Below are 17,703 nucleotides of genomic sequence, written 5' to 3' on the forward strand. Positions count from 1 at the left end.
CGCCACACAAACCCACCTGCCATCCCTTGAGGGAAGAGGCACCGCTGGGCCACCCGGGCTTGCATGGACTGAGGCCAGCCGGGACCCGGCAGCTCCCGCTCCCAGCACCACACCGCAGTATTACCCTCGCCAGCAGCTCACCGTGGCCGCACACTGCCTTACGGAGCACCGCTTCCCCTGTCCCCAGCCACCAGCCCTGCGGGGTGCCACGTACGCACCCCTGGGCAGGGGGGGCTTGCTGCACATCCCACCCTCTGATTGCTATTTAAAATACATGGGGAGCCCACCCTTCCTGCCCCCATCATTGGCTACAGCTGCTGGGACCAGAGCGGCAGGGAGGTGTGCCTCCTCTTGCCTTCCTCTTGCTCGAGGGCACATGCCCTGTCCTGGAAGGACCTGCACTTTGGAAACCACACCGTTTCTTTCCAGGAGTTGCCGGGGCCATGGGGACTGCTGCCCTTTGCCACCTGGAGTCCCCAGGACTTAAATAAAATGAAATATGAGATATTAATATATTCTGCTGGCATTTCTTCTTTCCAGCTCCACGTGCTCCTGTCCCTCCCCGGCTATGGCTGTAGGGAATGTAGTGAGATGTGGCCCCAGCCCAGAGCCTTTCCTGGTCTTTTGGGAAGTGTTGTGGAGGGCAGGGGCAGGAGGAGCAACAGAGGGACGGACAGACGGACGGACAGAAGCTGCCACCGTTTTAGTTTTGTTTTGTTTTATTTTATATTTTATTTACAGATTTTTGCAGAAAAACAAAAGCAAAAAATTCTTTTCTATAATGTCTCTATAAATCTATATATAATGTAATTACAGAGAACGACTAATTTTGATTTTAAACCAGAAATAAAAACAAACCTTTAATGAGTGACTGTGTCGCTGTGCGGGTGTTTCTTTGGCCCCGCTGCCCAGGGGCAGGGTAAGCTGGGGGTCAGCATAGCAGGCAGGAGGGTGGCTGGGGGTCTCACAGGGCGTAATTCTGATTTCTGACATGATCCAGGTGCAGCCCTGCCCCGCACCTCAGCCACCAGCAAGCTCCAGCCTGAGCCAGCACTGGGGCTGCTGAGTGCCTTTCATGGCCAGGAGAGCAGGTACCCGTCACCTAGCAGAGGGCGCAGAAGTCTTGGCCCTCCTGGCTTGGCACAACCGAGACACAGAGCATTGCCCTGGCCGTGCGTGGCGCTGCCTGGTCCCACGGCACGCCTCACTGTCCTGCCTTCCAGGGATGCTGTCACTGAGGGGATTTAAATGCTATTTCCAACACTGCCTTTATAAACCTGGAGACAAATGCTTCTGAACTGACAAAGCTGCGCTCAGCTGGGTGTTTCTCAGGTGCTTGGAAAGCTGAGCATCAACGCTGCTCTCATGGTGGCCTTTGGTTTCACCAAAAGGAGAGCAGGTCTTTTCAGCAGTGGAAGGAGTTTCCAACTTCCCTGAGCTTTGCAAAGGTTGCTGAGATGTTACCAAGCTTTGGCTGCTGGGCATGGGAAGCATCACTCAAGGTGATATGAGGTTGCTACACAATTGGGGTGTCCAGCCCAGGGAGCTGCCGAAACCAAGGCTGTCTCAGGAACAGTAGCAGTGTTCCCAGGGCAGCCCTGGTTTCTACTGTCTTCTGTACCTGTGGTGGGAACACACCATGGCGCCTGACCCGACGCCAGTGGGACCCGAAGTCCAGGGAGCCAGGGACAGAGCTCACCCTGCAGAACTGGTTTTTCAAACCCGTCCCCATAGAGATTTGGCACCTCTTGGTGTGGGTCTCATCACTGAGCCACAACGGATCAAAGACTCACAGAACAGTTGAGGTGGGAAGGGACCTTTGGAAATGCTTGTCCATTCCCCGCTGCTCAGAGCAGGGTCAGCTAGAGCTCGGGACCACATCCGGTCGGGTTTTGAGTATCCCCAAGGACAGAGATGCCAGAACCTCTCTGGCTAACCTGTGCCAGTGCTTGACCATCCTCACAGAAAAAGCTTTTCTGAAGTTTAACTTGAATCCCTGTAATTCAACTTCAGTTTGCTGAGGAGCACCTGCCTCTGCCTTCTTTCCCCCCGCCAAGTATTAATAGACGCAGATAAGACCCCCCCCAGCCTTCATTTTTCCAAGCTAAGATGTCCCAGCTCTCTCAGCTTCTTCTTATATGACAGCTGCTCCAATCCCTTAATCATCTTAGTGGCCCTTATAGTCCCAGGAAGGGAGTAGGTTGAAGCAACAGAGGCAGGGACCCCCACAGCACTGCCCCGTGGTGCTGCCAGCCACCCGCGCCGGAGCAGGCAGTGATTGCACGGGCACTGCCAGTGCCAGTGGAGCTGGGGATTCACGGCCCCCAGGCCGAGCAGGGTCTGTCCATCAGCACTTCCTGGAGTTTCTAAGCAAGTCCCAGCCGGTTACAGCCTCCATGTCCCTTCTCTTCACTGGAGCAGAGCTTTTTGGGCTGGCTCAGGTGGAATGCCAGACACACAGGGCATGGCCAGCCTGCAGCTCCATGCTAACGCTGCATGGCATGTCACAGTGCAATGGGTGACCCAGATGGGACACTGCCTTAGTGTAACCATTTTTGGATGCAGTTTTATCTGCAGATGGGATTGCGGGAAGGGGGTAACCGGGGGACACTTTGCTGCATCACTGCTCGCTTAGCTGCCTTCTGCCTGCTTTGGGGGCTGGACAAGCCCCAGGAGAGAAGCACAGCATTTCTCCCAAAGCACTGCATCACACTGTCAGCTGTAGGCAGCACGAGGTGTGGGACGTAGGTCCGAGCTAGGACATACAACTGTGGACAAGAGCAGCCGGGATGTGGAAAGTGGCCCATACATCTTATACATTTGGTTTGGTTTCTTTTATGCCCTGAATAACTCCTGGAAATAAAACCAGCCCAGTGCCTCAGTGGCCAAAGCCACAAATTCAATTTGCTTACCTACATGGGTGTTCTCCTTGCCCTGCTGAAACCTAGTCCCATCAATGCAGCACAATACCACCTTCCAAGATAAGCTACACCTCGGCTGCAGAGACATCGGAGCAGGAACGCAGCCTTCTGTCAGGGCAGGCAGGGAGCTGTGGGTCAGAACAAAATGACTCTGCTCCTGGAAATGCAAGGAATAATCTCATTATTTATGTGGCCTTAAGAACATCTGGGGGACCCCCCCTCCAAACAGATTAATATAGGAATCTGTTGCCCAGCCCCTTGCTCTGAATGGGTCTATGCCACCATTGCCAAGGACCTGCCCCACAGACACTGCCAGGTCACCTGGAATTGCAGGATTGCCATTTTAACTGGAATAAACTTCCAAAAAAAAGTCTTGTTTTTGAACAGCACTCACTTAAAGCATTCACTGCGGTTTGCATCCTGCTTGGTTTTTTTTGATTTGAGGGCTGGGGCGGAGTAGAACAACCATCACAAGAGCCAGCCCTTTGAAAGGAGGCAGGGGTCTCAACTTTTCCCTTCGGGATTTAATGTCTCCTCCAGCCCTTCTGCAGGAACCGCATCACTTTGTGGGGTGAACTCCCCGGGAGCCACTCTCACAGCATGCAGGGACGGACACAGCGCCGCGGAGCGCGTTTTGCGGCAGCCTGTTTGCTGCTTCAAAGGAGACAGTGTGCCAGCACCACATTTGTCAGCCAAATCTGTGTCAGCGCTTAAAACGTCTCCCTCTCATACAGACATGCTTGTGCTCAGCAGCACCGATGACTGCTGCAGCTACTTGCTTTTCTTGTAGGAGCTGCAGCCTGTAGGAGGGTGTCTGTGTCACGGTTACAGTACCCATGTGCTTCGGCTTTGAAAAGATGTTCCTTTTCCCCATTTACTGCTGCTTTCCTTTTAATTAAAGCGGTGCATATGGATTCTGGAGCACTTTGCGGTATTGGTTTTCACCTGCTGCTCTCAGGGCTGTGTTCTGAGGAGCCTCTGCAGATCATCAGCACAAAATAACTGATCAACCAACGTACCCTCCTCTTGCACAGCATCGGGGCTGCTGCAGCTGCCCAGGTGGTGGCACCAAGAGCATCCACCAGCCAGAATGACCCCAAGTAGATGCTGCCACTTTGGAGTCCCACAAGCTCCAATCAGCTCTCGTGTAAGAAATGACCTAAACCTTGATGCCAACTCATTTTTAGGGGGTTGTAGTTTGGGAATCTCTGGCTTGAGCATCCCCAAAGTTGGACCTCTCACTTATCCCAGGCTTGTTTGAAATCATGTTTCCATGGTGTTCACTAGGGGACTAAGAAATCGTTTGAACAGCAAAGTAGTCTGCGGTGAACCACAGCAAAGCAACAACCTCCTCATGTGCACTGACCTGTTCCTCGCAGGGCTGTCAGGCACATACGCACAGGCTTGTTCTCCAAGGACCGCTCCTAGGGTGACAGCTGGGGCCTCATTTCATACAGAGACCAAAGTGTGCTCCAGGCAGTCTCTGAAACTTAATTTAATGCTGGCTCTCAAACTCAACTACTGTCTTCCTTAGAGATGAGTGAGGAGAGGGCTGGTGACTCCTGAGGGCTTGTACAGAATGAGGGTGATGGAAGCACGGAGCTAGGAAGCGCAGGGAACGAGGGGGCTGAGCTCATCCAGGGCCTCAGCAAGGCGGTCAGGAGCTCCTCAGCTTCTTGCCATTCTGCTTGTGAGCAAGGTGTCTCTGGGAAAGGCCTCCGTCAGGCAACTTTCTAGAAGGAGCATCTGCCTCTGGGTGTCTAATTTGGACGGGCTCGGAGGCTGATTTTCAGGAGCACCCACAATTAAGACTGAAGCTGGGAGCTTGAATCCTCTGCAACCCAGCTCAAAAGCGCCTCCAAGTGAGAAACCCAGGATCAATAGGTCAGACTGCCAGCACAGGCTGGGACACTTCTGGCAGGAGAAGTCCAGGCATAGGTGTTTGCCAGAACGACTTCTGTTTCCTAAGTAGTGACATTCCTACTACAAAAGGACAAGCGACCGATTGTCGTAGCATGGCTACAAACAAAAGGCTGAGGGATCATTAGCACTCATTTACTCCCAGCCCTGGGTGAGTATTTAAAGGAGCATAATAAGCAATTTTACATAAAGCCAGGCTCCCCTCCATTTTGATTCATGCCTGAACTAAGTTTCGTCCTTAAGGCAGCATTCACGGTTTTACACACGAAAGAGACGCCATTCTCCCAAAAACTACAGCATGAGAACTGATGGATTGACAGCTTAGAAAAAATGTAAATGATTTTTAAAAGTCACGCTGCAGAATCTCATTTCCCCAGAAATGTTCTTAGCAGATTCTTCATGCCGCACTGACTTAATTACCTTTTACACCAACCCTTCTAGTGGACGAAGGGAAGGCAATGGATATGTGGGGTCTTTTTTATTTTAGTAAAGCTTTTGATAGTCCAACAGGAGATGGGCTTGAAGATCCTCATGGGTTCCTTCCAACTCAGGGTATTCTGCTCCTATGATTCGAATTTCTCATGCAATGAAGACCCCAGAGGTCATGGCTGTGGGCTACGCCCTGTCATCTCTCATAATTAATGGTCACTTTTTGCCATTGCTTTGTAACTAATTTTTTTCTCCTTCAGCCAAGGCTGAAGAAACAGAGCTACATCCTCGTGACTCAACATAGCTCGTCCCCTCTGGCTGCTCGCTAAGCTACGGTTCCCCCACTGTAATGAATTAATGGACTCAGCCTGGTGTCATAATCCTCAGAAGGGAACTTGCTCTCGGTTGTCAACAGCCCCGAAAGGAGTATCGGTGCTCACAATGCAGCCCACAGCACTGCCACCGGTGCTCTCTGCTTCTTCGCAAGGACTGGGAGAGCTTAGGCAAGAGAAACCCGTAAAGCAGGGTCAGGACCTGATCTTCTCACTCACCACCACCTTTCAGCCCAATTCCCTCCTCACAGAGCAGCAACCTAGCAAAGCCTTCTCCTCTCCATGACACAGCTCACCGAGACATAAGCATTATTCAGACTAGGATTGAAAGGCATGGTTTACATGCGTCAATGTACACTACATTTTTCTGGTGGTTTTGTCCCTTGCTAAGCAGGTTAGGGTAAAGTCCAGGCTGTTGAACAGCTTTTACTCTGCCCTGCAGTGACATCTCCAGAGGTGAAAACTTGGGGCAAGATTTTAAATATGTTTCAACTGTAACAGCCTTATAACTCTTCAGTCCTACTAGCATGGGTTTGTGCTGAGGTTTCTTTACATTTAGTCTTCTCTCTGCATTCCTGGCCTTACCATCCTCCAGGGACTGATAGCTGAGTAAAAGGAGCAAAAAATGCAGCTTCCTTTCAATGCATCTTATTTTTGAACTATTAATATTTTAATTCTAGCTCCATTTCACATGTTTTTATGGTGAGAAAATACAAAGAGGATGCAGCATGAGCTCATAGAATTCTCCCCCCCTCTCAGCTTGCCTGTCAATCAGCTATGGGTCTGCAACAACACTGCTAGAGATGAGAAAGTATGTTAAACCCAAAGATTCAGCAACACAAGAAACTGCCAAAAATTAAAGGCACACGAGCCCCCATGCTTTCTCACACAAATTCACACATCTCACTATGGCTGCTGTCGCTGTTTCCACCTTTTGCGGGTGGAGGAGGCAAGTGGCGGACAGAAAAAGCTGTGGTGTCTAACTTCTCATGGGTAGGACCCAACTTTGTTGACTTCCCTACTAAATACCTGGCAACACGTTCTCCACTCCTGCAGTGCTGAAGCTAACTTGAGCAGTTTGTCCCACTCCATTAGGAGCTTGGCAAGCCCAAGGTCCTTCAAAACTGCCAGGCAAATGCTGTCTAATTCCAGTCACTTGTCAGTATTTGTAAAATCGCCCTACAACTTTCCTAGTTATTAATTCATGACGGTATTGACTCTTCTTCCCGATTAAGAAATACTTCAGCCTTTCAACCAGCGAACCCCTCCTCAGCAGGGAGGACGGCAGAAATCTCAGCGTGGACTTTTGCTGTGGCCTCACCCTCCTCAGGAGCTCCTTCCCCTGGAGCTGAGGGGCAGCCTCCTGCTCCGGCGGGCCTGAACGTTTCACTCAGGGGGTCCATTTTGAGCTTATGCGAAGGCTAGAAAGGCGCGCAGAGCCATACGCGGGGGCGTTTGCGGGCGTCTGAGGCTCAGGGTGCCAGCGGCAGGGCAAGGGGCCCTCAGAGCCGGCGCGGCTGGGGCGCCAGGGGTGGGGGAGGCGGAGCGGCTGCGGCCCCGCGGGCCTCCCAACGCACTCGCCGGCTCTGCCCGGACCCCCCCTCCATCGGGAGACCCAGTGGCGCGAGACCCAGCGGCAGGGCCCGGGCGGGCTCCCCTGAGGGGGACGGGCGGGGCGGGGCGGGGCGCAGCCGCCGCCGCCAGCCCGCCCTCAGCAACGCGTGACGCACGGACGCACGCACGCAGCCCCCGCGTTTGAAGTTGGCGCGCGATTCGTGGCCCCATCCCCGCCACCCCGCCCGCCGCTCCCAGCCTGCCTCGCGCGCAGCCGCTTTCCCCGCGCGCCCTCCCTCCCCTCCCTCCCTCCTCCCACCCCTCCCCGCTCCGGCCGGCGGCCGCGGCAGCCGCGCTGGCGCAGGCGCACTCCTCCCGCCTGCCGCCATTTTGTGTCCGAAGCGACTGTGGAGCGATTAAACCGCGAGCTGGTGCTGGGCGCTACTGGCGGCCGCGGCGGGGCGTGCGGGGCGCGGCGGCTCCGCGGGGCCCGTGGGCGGCGCGGGGCGGCGGCGGGGCCCGGCGGCCGGAGCGAGCTCGGCGGGGTGCGGGCGCAGGTAAGCGGTGGCGGGGGGTTTGCAGTCGCTTTCTCCGGCCTCTAGGTGTCACGATGGGGCTCCGGTTCGGCTGGGGCCCCGCAGCGGCCGCCGCCGGGGAAGCAGGGGGCTTTGTCTCCCTCTATCGTCCCCAGCGCGGCCGGCGCCTGCCTGCCACCGCCGCCATTCCCCACAGCGCGGCGCTGGGCTGCGGCCCACCCGGGCCTCCTTCCCTGCTGTCCCCGCCAGGCCGGGCTGCCGCCGAGCCGCCGGCCCCGACTCCATTTTCTTTCCTTTGTCTCCTCCGCCGCGCCACCGGGGCTGATTACCGCCCCCTCCCAGCCGCGCGAGCCGCCCCCCCCCCCCTTCCCTTTCCCTCCCGTCCCTTCCTCCTCCCCTCCCCCGCCTTCCCCGCCCCGCCGAGCCGGGCCCGCTCCCCACCCGCCCCGGCGCCGCCGCCGCTTCCCCCCCCCCCCACCCAACCCCCCCCTCCGCCTCCCCCGCCGTCTTCGCGCGAACCTCTACGGGGCTCGGCCCGGCGCCCTCCGCCCGCTGCCCGTGGCCTCCCTCGGTGTCCGGCCGGCTCCTGACCGCAGGGCGGTGGCGGCGGCGGCGGCTGCGTGTCCTGCTCCTGCCGGCCGCCGCCTCGCTGCGCTGGCGTGTGCTGCGGAGTGAGAGGCGCTGCGAGGCGCAGAGCGGGACTCGAGCTCCCTCTGCAAGGCAGGCTGAGCAGCGCCATGCAGCGCCATGCAGCACCGGGACGCGGGCACGGCTGGGGGGCGCCCGCTCTCGCCGCGCTGCCCGGCCGCCAACCCCCCCCGCGCCGCGCCGCCGCCGCTCCCGGAGAGCGGGTGACCATGGCCTCGCCTTCCCACCCCCCCCACCCCCCCCCCCCCCGTCCTTCTCCGCGCCGCACCCAGGGCCCCCGCGGGGTTTCAGGCCGCCGCGGCGCGTTCGGGAGTAGGGGCGCATCTGGGCTGCCAGCGACCCTGCGACAAGTTGTGTCACTTGCTTCGATTTGGCCCGGGCTGCGGGCCTCCCAAGGCACGCTTTGGGGCGGCCGCTTTCCGCAGCAGGACTCTCGCTTAGGGATCGAATCTGAAAGCCCATCACAAACCACGGTTTTATTCCCTCTCCTGCACGGGTTTGTTCTGCGGGAGGGGGGGAAGCACAAAACCCGAGTCTTTTTGTGATGCAGAAGAGGAAATCGCACATGCTTTGTGGCCAAACAGTTTGCTTTTTGTTCTCTACATCAACTTTAAATTTCTTCAGTAAATGTATTTACACGGGATCAGATTTGGTCTTGCCTTAGCTTTGTGAAATTACTTTGATACAAAGGTTTTGTCATGTTGTATGCATCCTTTTCTGATCGGTGTAATCCTCAGGTCTTGCCTGCTGGTGAGAAAGAGCTCGCTTTCCTGTTCGTGACTTCCTATTTTTTTTTTTACCCACTCTTCCCCTCTCCCCCCTTAACTAAATGCATGGCTGTTCCTCACCTTATGCCAGTTAATGAATCCTGGTAATAAACTCCAGAGGTGTTATTAGAAGCATCTGAAATACTGCTTACCACTTCCAGTATATGTGTTTTTTGTTTCAGCACAGGAAGTGTGTAAATATTTTCTCAAGTTCTCCAGTTTATTCTGCTTCTGCAGAGCCTGTTGGATTTGCAGGAGTCCGTTGGGTTTAAGAAATAGCTCCATAATTAAGCCATACCTAGCATTTTACTTCAGTACCAAAAGCATCATTAGAACCGAAGGAGCAATTTTAGCATAAGGGCAAAGCAAAGCTTTTGGGTTTTTTTTTTTGGTTTTTTTTAGGTTGATAGATTTGGGGTTTTTTAGTTCCATTTTTTTTCTCTTCTGGATATAGAGGGCTAGCTCAATTTTAATGTCCTCTCTACTTATGCTATACATGAAAAAGGTTATGCACAGAATGAATTCATTAACACTCTTGAAACTGTGGGATATTTTTGAGGAGTAATGTCTGGGCAAAAGGTGTGACACTGGAGTTCCTACAGCCTCAAGTGGCCTTGCAGCTGAAGTAATACAGCGAGTCTCATCCAATTCGGACAGAGCTTGGAAAACTGTCACTACAGCTTTAAGTTTGCTGGCAACTCCTGCCTGCAGTGTTATTGAGGGAAAGAGCTATTTCAAGAACTCCTTTTCCTATTACAGGCTGTGTCTTGAATATCAGCCGTAGCTAGTTTGTGTGATTCGTTACCAGCTCTTGTGGCTGCAGGTTGCTACCTGCCTGATGCGGTACCATTGCTGTTGTCTTGAAAATGCCAGAAGCTGACCCATGTTATTCTTGTGTTTATTCAGCATTTATCTGAAAAATCAAATTATATGTGATTACTAACATGCTGAGGAATTTCTGTATAGAGTCTACTCCGAAACTTAATTTCTTCTCTTCCTGTAAATACTTCATGTCAAAGAACTGCTGCTTTTCTAATAAAGATTTTTTGGAAGTCAGATGTTGAGCATTATTAGGCTTATCTGCTCTCTGAGAAGGGCCAGCCCCTTCCTTGTTCATACTTCGGCAGATTCTTTGTCGCTTGTAACAGCAAGCTGTGTTGAGCTCTGACCTCTGGATAGTCTTCCTGCTCTGTCTGGACAGTTTTTTGTACATTAGCTATTTCAGGTATATTATATGTATATTAGCATAAAACCCCCTTGATTCAGCCATCCTGGCAACTCTTGCTTCTCTTGCCTCTTCTTTACCAGAGAGGGAATGCTTGAGGGAGTAACAGAGCATTAGGATTGCAAATGCAGCTTCCTTCTGTGCTTGTATGTGCTCTAGAAATACGTGAAATAAGGACCAGCCACCAGTGCTCCCTGCACACGTGAAGGCACACACTGACTGAGCTGCTAGTCTTCAGCTTCCATGCTGGAGCTGAAAGAAACCGAAGCTTTGACTTGGTGGTTGTTTTGTTTGTGTTCTCTTGCTGAACTGTACTGATTTGTTTGCTTTACTTTAAACCTTTGTTCATCCATTTGGCTCTGGTTCAGATGCCCAGTTCAGTCTTCGTTGTACTAAATGTTGAAATTTCAGTACAGTATCAAGCTCTACTGCTCTGCAATGCTACTTGGTCTTAGAGATGAACACAGATCCAGGGAATTTCTTTTTTTTTTTTTTTTTTTGTTCAAAGGTTATGTTTACTGCTCCTAAAAGTGATTCAGGATATGACTTTTGTTTTTTTTGCTGAAATGTAGACAGAATCTTTGTCCTGTCCTGACTGCAACTGAAGGTGTTGCTTTTTTTTTTGTGGTGAAGGATATTTGAATTTCATGTACAACACCCTGTTCTGCTGCTCCTCCCACTTCTCTCCAATAATCCATCATTCTTCAGGAATTGAGATATGCTTATTTTAGACATATTTAATATGAAAACGAAATAGTAGCTTCTCGGCTGAGTGATCTCGATATTTTCTGATTAATAAAAATAACCTTGAAAAGAAGGGTAGACTAAACATGGGGTGGGTAGGGAGTTCTATGTTTCAGGTGGTATTAACATTCAGGTAGCTGTACACTGAACAACTCAGTTTTGTGTCTAATATAAATTAAAGCTAAAGTGCCGTTTCCTTCAGTATTAGAAAAACTTGGAAACTGTCAAGTTTTAATGTCTTTCCAATATGGTTTTTAGCAGGAGAAAATGCAGAAGTAGTACAGAGACAGCTCTCAAGAATGGCAGTTAACAGATACTTAGGGAAGACCTGTGATAAAATGGATTACTGAAGAATTACTCTTTAACTGTCCTTACAGGTGGAGCTATGAGTCGTAGATGTTTACAGTTGCATTTCTTACCTAAAGGTTTGTTTTTAGAGACCACTCAGTTCTGGCCCTCCCACTTTCTGCTGTCAGCTACCTGAGGATTTCAGTGTGCTGTGTGTAGTTGGTATTAAGAGGTGAGGCCAGGTGTGTTTAAAAGCATTTGAAAGCACAAGAAGTGCAGCGATCAGTTAGGATATGCTGACCAGGTAACACAGGGCAGGGCTACTGTACTGGTAGCAATGCAGCAAGCTGTGCTACAGGGTTTTTTCTTTACACCCTGGAGTTCAGGTTGTATGCCCAGATACGTGCTGCTTTGTCAGTCGGCTGTCAGCATTGTCTTATTTGTCTACCATAGCAACAAACTTACGAAGTTTCTAAAGCTTCACTCAGAAGCTTCACTCAAACGTAAAGAGACTGTGAACTGGATTCAGCTTATACTAAAAATCTTACTTTACCTCTTTTTTCTTTTTTCCCCAGAATCTAAAAATTTATGTTGACGACATTGAACTTGTCAAATTCTAGCAAAACAGAAGCCAAATCACAGATTGTTTGGAGTGTGAAATACACCTTTGTATTAATATGCGTCATGATTAGAAGCTTGTATGTTTCTCAAACATCAGCAGGTAAAGTAGCTATCTGTAGAGGCGAAAGTACCTTGGTCCAATTATATAAATAATATTACTTGCCTTAACTGGGATGTCAAAGTAATCTTTACTCCCTCTTTCAGGTATTTAGAATTAGGTTGCTGTTCTGCAAGCTTCTGAAATTCCTTTGTTGTGTTTTTATTTTTTGTTTAAAAACAAACACAAGACAAAACATAAAAAAAACCCACCCCAAAAAACCACCACAACCAAAGTACATTGGGAGATGAGAGAGATGTTTGCCTTGGCCAGTGTATTTTTTCCGCTTGACACTGGAATATCCGTAGCTGTAGTATTGGAAGGAATATTGTGCAGTTGAGGCACTTTGGAACACTAGGGAAATTCTAGGAGATTGGAGAAGTGCTGATGTATCAGTAGTAAAAGGAGATGGAGTGGATGAACATGGCAGCTCGTAATGTAGTGCTGTGCAGAGATGCCTGAGCTCCCTTGGGTATTTGACGAGCGCTGTGTGATGTTAATACATATGTATTTACATTATTATGAGCTTTATTCTTAGTGCAGAATTTAGTTAACGAGGAGAGAAAAGTATGTAATTAATCCTAGTAAATAAGGCTTTAAGGAAAAAAGAGCTTGTAAAATTTATTATTTGACTTTGTTTAAGGTACATCTCTTGATGTTGAGGACCTCACAGAATATAAAAATGAGTGCTGAATATCAGTAAATGGAATTCCGTTCAGGATAGTTCAGCAATAGTCTGGAGGTGTACAAGACTGAATAGTTTCCATGGATGTTCAGCAAAAACTGGTAATTGCTTGTCACAATTTTTCATTACTGATTTTGGTGCAAAATGTCTGTTGATTTAAAAGTTGTGTGACAAAATTGTGGTTCATGGAAAGGCAAATAGTACTAAGGCAGCCCTCATGATTGTGAGGTGAAGTAGATCCATGCGGATGTGTGCGCTAAGGCTGCAGTATGAAAAGCGATACACCTGGGAACAAGGCAAATCAGCTGAATTTCAATCAAGTCACATGATATCCTAGAAAGCAGTGGCTGAACTGCATTTTGGAGTCATAGTGGATAAACAGCTTAAACATGAGTTTCCAAGGTGATGCTGTGACAAAGCAGCTAATGTAGTTCTCAAACACATTAATGGAATGAGGAGAGATACATTCTTGCCTGTGTGGGGTGGTTGAATTCATTACCAAAATATTGGATGTGGTTCTGGCATCAACAGTAAAAAAAATCGCTGTCTGCAAGGGGGATTAATCTCCAGTTTCATGGAGAGCTCAGAAGTAATGCCATGTAGTGAAGTGTTAAGTTTACTGCACAGCTTTGTGGTAGAACTGAGAGGTGACTTGATTGAGAGTCCTCACATATCTCCCTGGCAAGATAATACTGGATATTAGTGAGCTTTTTTTAATCTTGCTGACAAACACAAGAAGAATCTGTAGCCAGATAAGTTCAAATTGAAAGACTTAAGTTTCTCACAGTGAAGGTGATTAACCATTGGATTATGATATGAAGAGCAGTCATGTATTTCTTAATTTCTTAACCTCTTTGAATCAAGATTGTGGAAAAAATTCTGAAAATTGCTTCAGCCAGCTGCAAGGTACTGAACTTCTTTTGTTTCGTATACATTTAGAGAACTAATTCATAAGAGGTCAGACTTGGTGATCGTGCTAAAGAAAAAAGATGGAGAGTAGCCTCTTCTCTGTCACCAGCTCCCCTCTCTTTGAACAGAGATAGCTTTAGGACTTCTCCTTAGAAATCTAGAACATGATCTAGCCAGTAAAAATGTCTGAACAGGAGAAAGTAAGCAGATATCGACACACATTGGAGGTGTGTCAAAATAGTGTCCCATGTATTTAGGCCAAGCTTGTGACTGTAAAAAAAATCCTTATCTGTGACTATAGTATTAGTGAGTTGTTGGTAGGATAAATGTTGCTTTTTTGCTGCTGGGGCACAGTGCTGGCTCGTGTTCAGCTTGCTGTCTACCAAGAAGCCCTAGGACCTTGTCAGCAGTCTGGACAGTCAGTCAGTCCCAAGCCAGTATCACAAAAGGAGTTCTCATGGAAAATGCTCAGTGAGGGTGAAGCAAGGTGATTTTTGAGTCCACGTCAGAAAATATACCTTTTATAAAATTGTGTTGTATAAAATTTATTGAATCATATTTTATATATGGTGTTTATATGTATTGTGTAAAGTTATTTTATGTGCAGTGGTCCTTGTTTTAAAATGGATGCTGAGTAAAATACTGAATTAATAAGAAATAAAACTAGGGAGAGAAAAGCTGTGGAAGAAGGAGTAAAGAAGATGTAATAATTTTGAGCTATGATAATGCATCGCGTGTGGAGACTTGGCACAAGTGTTTGACACTTTCTGAGCTCTCCAGAATGCTACAGTGAGTAGCCTTATGGTGGACTACAAGAAGGCTGGGGAGGGACTTTTTACAAGGGCCTGCAGAATAGGATGAGGGATAATGGTTGGAAACTGGGAGAGGGCAGGTTCAGACTAGATATAAGAAGTTCCTCGCCCTGAGGGTGGTGAGACACTGGAACAGGCTGCCTAAGGGAGTTGTGGATGCTCCATCCCTAGCAGTGTTTAAGGCCAGGTTGGATGGAGCCTTGAGCAACCTGGTCTAGTGGGAGGTGTCCCTGCCCGTGGCAGGGGGGGTTGGAACTAAATGGTCTTTGAGGTCCCTTCCAACCCAAACAATTCTATGATTCAATGACTAGGCATCTCTAGGTGGAGATTGCTGAAAGTTTAAAGTACTTTTCATGTATTACATATGTTTAAAAGGTGGAATGGGGGAAATGTAAGCTTGAGAACTGTCTCAGTTGTGGAGCTGACTTGCTTTTAATCCACGTGCTTCTCTGGATGTAGTTTTGACAGATGCACCTGATGCTTGAGTTTGGCAATTCTGGTTTCTCCTGGCTGCTTGTAAGAAGGCAAATAGGGTAGCTCTGCTGCTGCCACTTGTGTTCTTTGCACGAATTCAGTCTGTGGCCAGTCTGATTGCTATTCCATGGTGTGGTTGCTAGCGCTCGCACAGGGCCAGATTTTTAGGTAAATGCAGTGAGTTTTGTGGTGAGCCTGCAGCGTGTAGGAGGAGGAAATGGGGAAAACACCCACAATTGATGGAAGACCTGTTTTGGTAAAATACTGTGGAGACACTGTAGGTTCGGAAGGGATCAGCAGGTCCAAAGGCTAAGATCCCTAATCCCGTGGCTGGGTCTTGGGATGAGGGTGGTAAACCACAGACAGGACTGATTGCTCTCCCTACACAGTGTTTTCTGCTTGAGCTTTTGGGGGCAGACTGCTGGACTAAATGGGATACTGATCTGTCCTTGTAGGGCTTTTATTTTTTTAGTGTTCTTGTTGGAGAAAGGATTTTTTTTTTTTTTTAAATTTTTTTTCCCCCCAACTTGTTGATAAAATTTACAGCTCTTGCTATGTGGGGAATAACACCAAAGCATTTAGGGAAATAAAAGCCGCGGCTTCGCTGGAAAATTGACTTACATTGGGGCTCTTGTGACCCCATCTCCTTCCACTTGTGTGCTGGCACTTGGCAGTCCATGAGTTGGTCAGCTGAATTTGCTTTGTAGGGGGTAACTAGATGTGGAAAAACTGGAGCTCTGAGTTTGATTTAAGCCTTTGTGGAACCATGCCCCAAAATATTTTGGGGGTAGGTAGAGGCCTTCAGAAAAGGTAACTGAGACCATGAGTAGTAATGACAGTGCTTGGATATTTGTAAACATTTTTTACTCTTTTGAAATAGAGCAGTAAACTTTGCTGTATGTTTAAAATCACTGTCAAGGGAATTGAATTCTCCCATTGTTTAATGATGAAAGAAACATCCTTGCTCTGGACTGGCTCCTGGAAGAGCTTTTCACTGCTGTAGAACCAGTACTGATTTTTGGCCAATTACTTCAGCTTCTTGTGTAGTTTCTCTGTCTCCTGGGCTGGATTTGCAAAGCGGCTTCCTTGAAACCACCTCTAGCATCTAGAGGTTTAAAATGAAAGCAGGAAATGCTACTGAATTAAAAATGCCACCCCCCACCCCAATTTTGAGTTGTACATACTTGACGTAAGTGTAACGATACTACATTTTAAAACAGTAGCTTTGTCCTGTGTGCTAAACTGTTTGCAGTGGAGGTGCAATATAAACTTTAGTTTTGCTTTCTCAGTATATACTGGGAGAGAACCCTTTAGAGGCACTTCAGGAGTTTTCAGATTACAGGTTGGAAAAAATCAAATTTTTGAAGGCTAGTAGTTTCAGTCAAAGCTTATCACACTATTAAAACCTTTTTTCTTTTCTTTTCTTTTTGGAGGATGGAAGAAGTTAGTGTTATCCAGTATTCCTGCTGAGTATATAACTTACTGCCACTTCTGATCTTTGAAGAGAGATTTATCGCTTCCCGTGGCAATACTGAATACTGAAAAGGTACTCATTGATTACTTGGTCCTTGCCTACCTTCCAGTTTAATGCATTCCTTCCTGCTCAGGAATGACTACTGTTGATGACTCCTACCTTCTCTGAGCCACTAGAGCATTATATGAACCCAGAGTAGTTTATACTCAGTTCCTGAAAGACATGTGGAAATAGTTTTGTCCTGTTGAAGCAGCTGCATCCTCTCCCTGTTCTACCAGCATTTTGACCTACATGAAGAACTGGGCAACTTCCATGACAGTATGATGGAGCAGACTATCAAATAGTCAGATGTCTGACTTGCCTGATGTGACATCTGTGATGTTTTTGGAGACATCTGCTTTGAGTGGCTTGTGCAAGCAAATCCTTAGGTATGTTTTCTCCAGCTTCACCAGATTCAAAGAAGGGAGATAGCATTGAATGTTCGCCCTGCTCTATTATCAGTCCGGCTCTCCCTGGTTAGGAGTACTTGATCCAGTGCAGTTGTTGGTAAGATGTTTTACCGTTTGTTCTTGTCCCAGAGCTGCCTCTTCAAACATTGTTCTGTACTGGCAGGCAGGGAGCCTTTTCAGCCACCTTCAGGCACTCAAGATACAACCTCTTGTTAAGAGTTTCTTCTGGAGAAAAGAAACTTTTTTTATTAGTTTGTATTTACTCAATGTGGTCCTGTGTTTCCTCTTGCAAATTAAAAAAAAAGTTGTGAGATCCCATGTCAGTACTGCTTCCACCTTTTCTGTCTGAAGCTCATGTAGGAGCCTTGTCTGATGGTGGTCTTTGTACAGCCTTTCTTCATATCACTTGTGGTTTTGTCTCCTAAACAATGATACACTAAGCCTGCACTCTTCTGGTCCTGTTCTCTTAAATACTGGGTGGCTTTGTATATTCACTGCTCTAAAAGTGCAAGTCATTACTAGATTGCTGAGAATGATGGTACTTTTGCACAGTAACTAAAGAACTGTTTGCAACTGAGTTGTTGCAAAAGTGTTTCAAGTCCTCTAGAACTTGTATGGAAGCAAGTGCTGAGACCATAAAGCGCTCTGTCCTAAGAGACTGCATAGATGAAAAACGCCTCACTGTTTTGTGTTTGAAGTATATCCTTCATTTTAGATAGTACCAGAGAATGGTAAAATAATTTAGGTTGGAAGGGACTTCTTGTGGTACCCTGGTTTAACCCCTGCCTCAGTGCAGGGCCAGGTTTGAAGCTAGGTGA

The sequence above is a fragment of the Leptosomus discolor genome, chromosome 8 (assembly GCF_034619465.1).
Source record: "Leptosomus discolor isolate bLepDis1 chromosome 8, bLepDis1.hap2, whole genome shotgun sequence".
NCBI classification, from domain to species: Eukaryota; Metazoa; Chordata; class Aves; order Leptosomiformes; family Leptosomidae; genus Leptosomus; species Leptosomus discolor.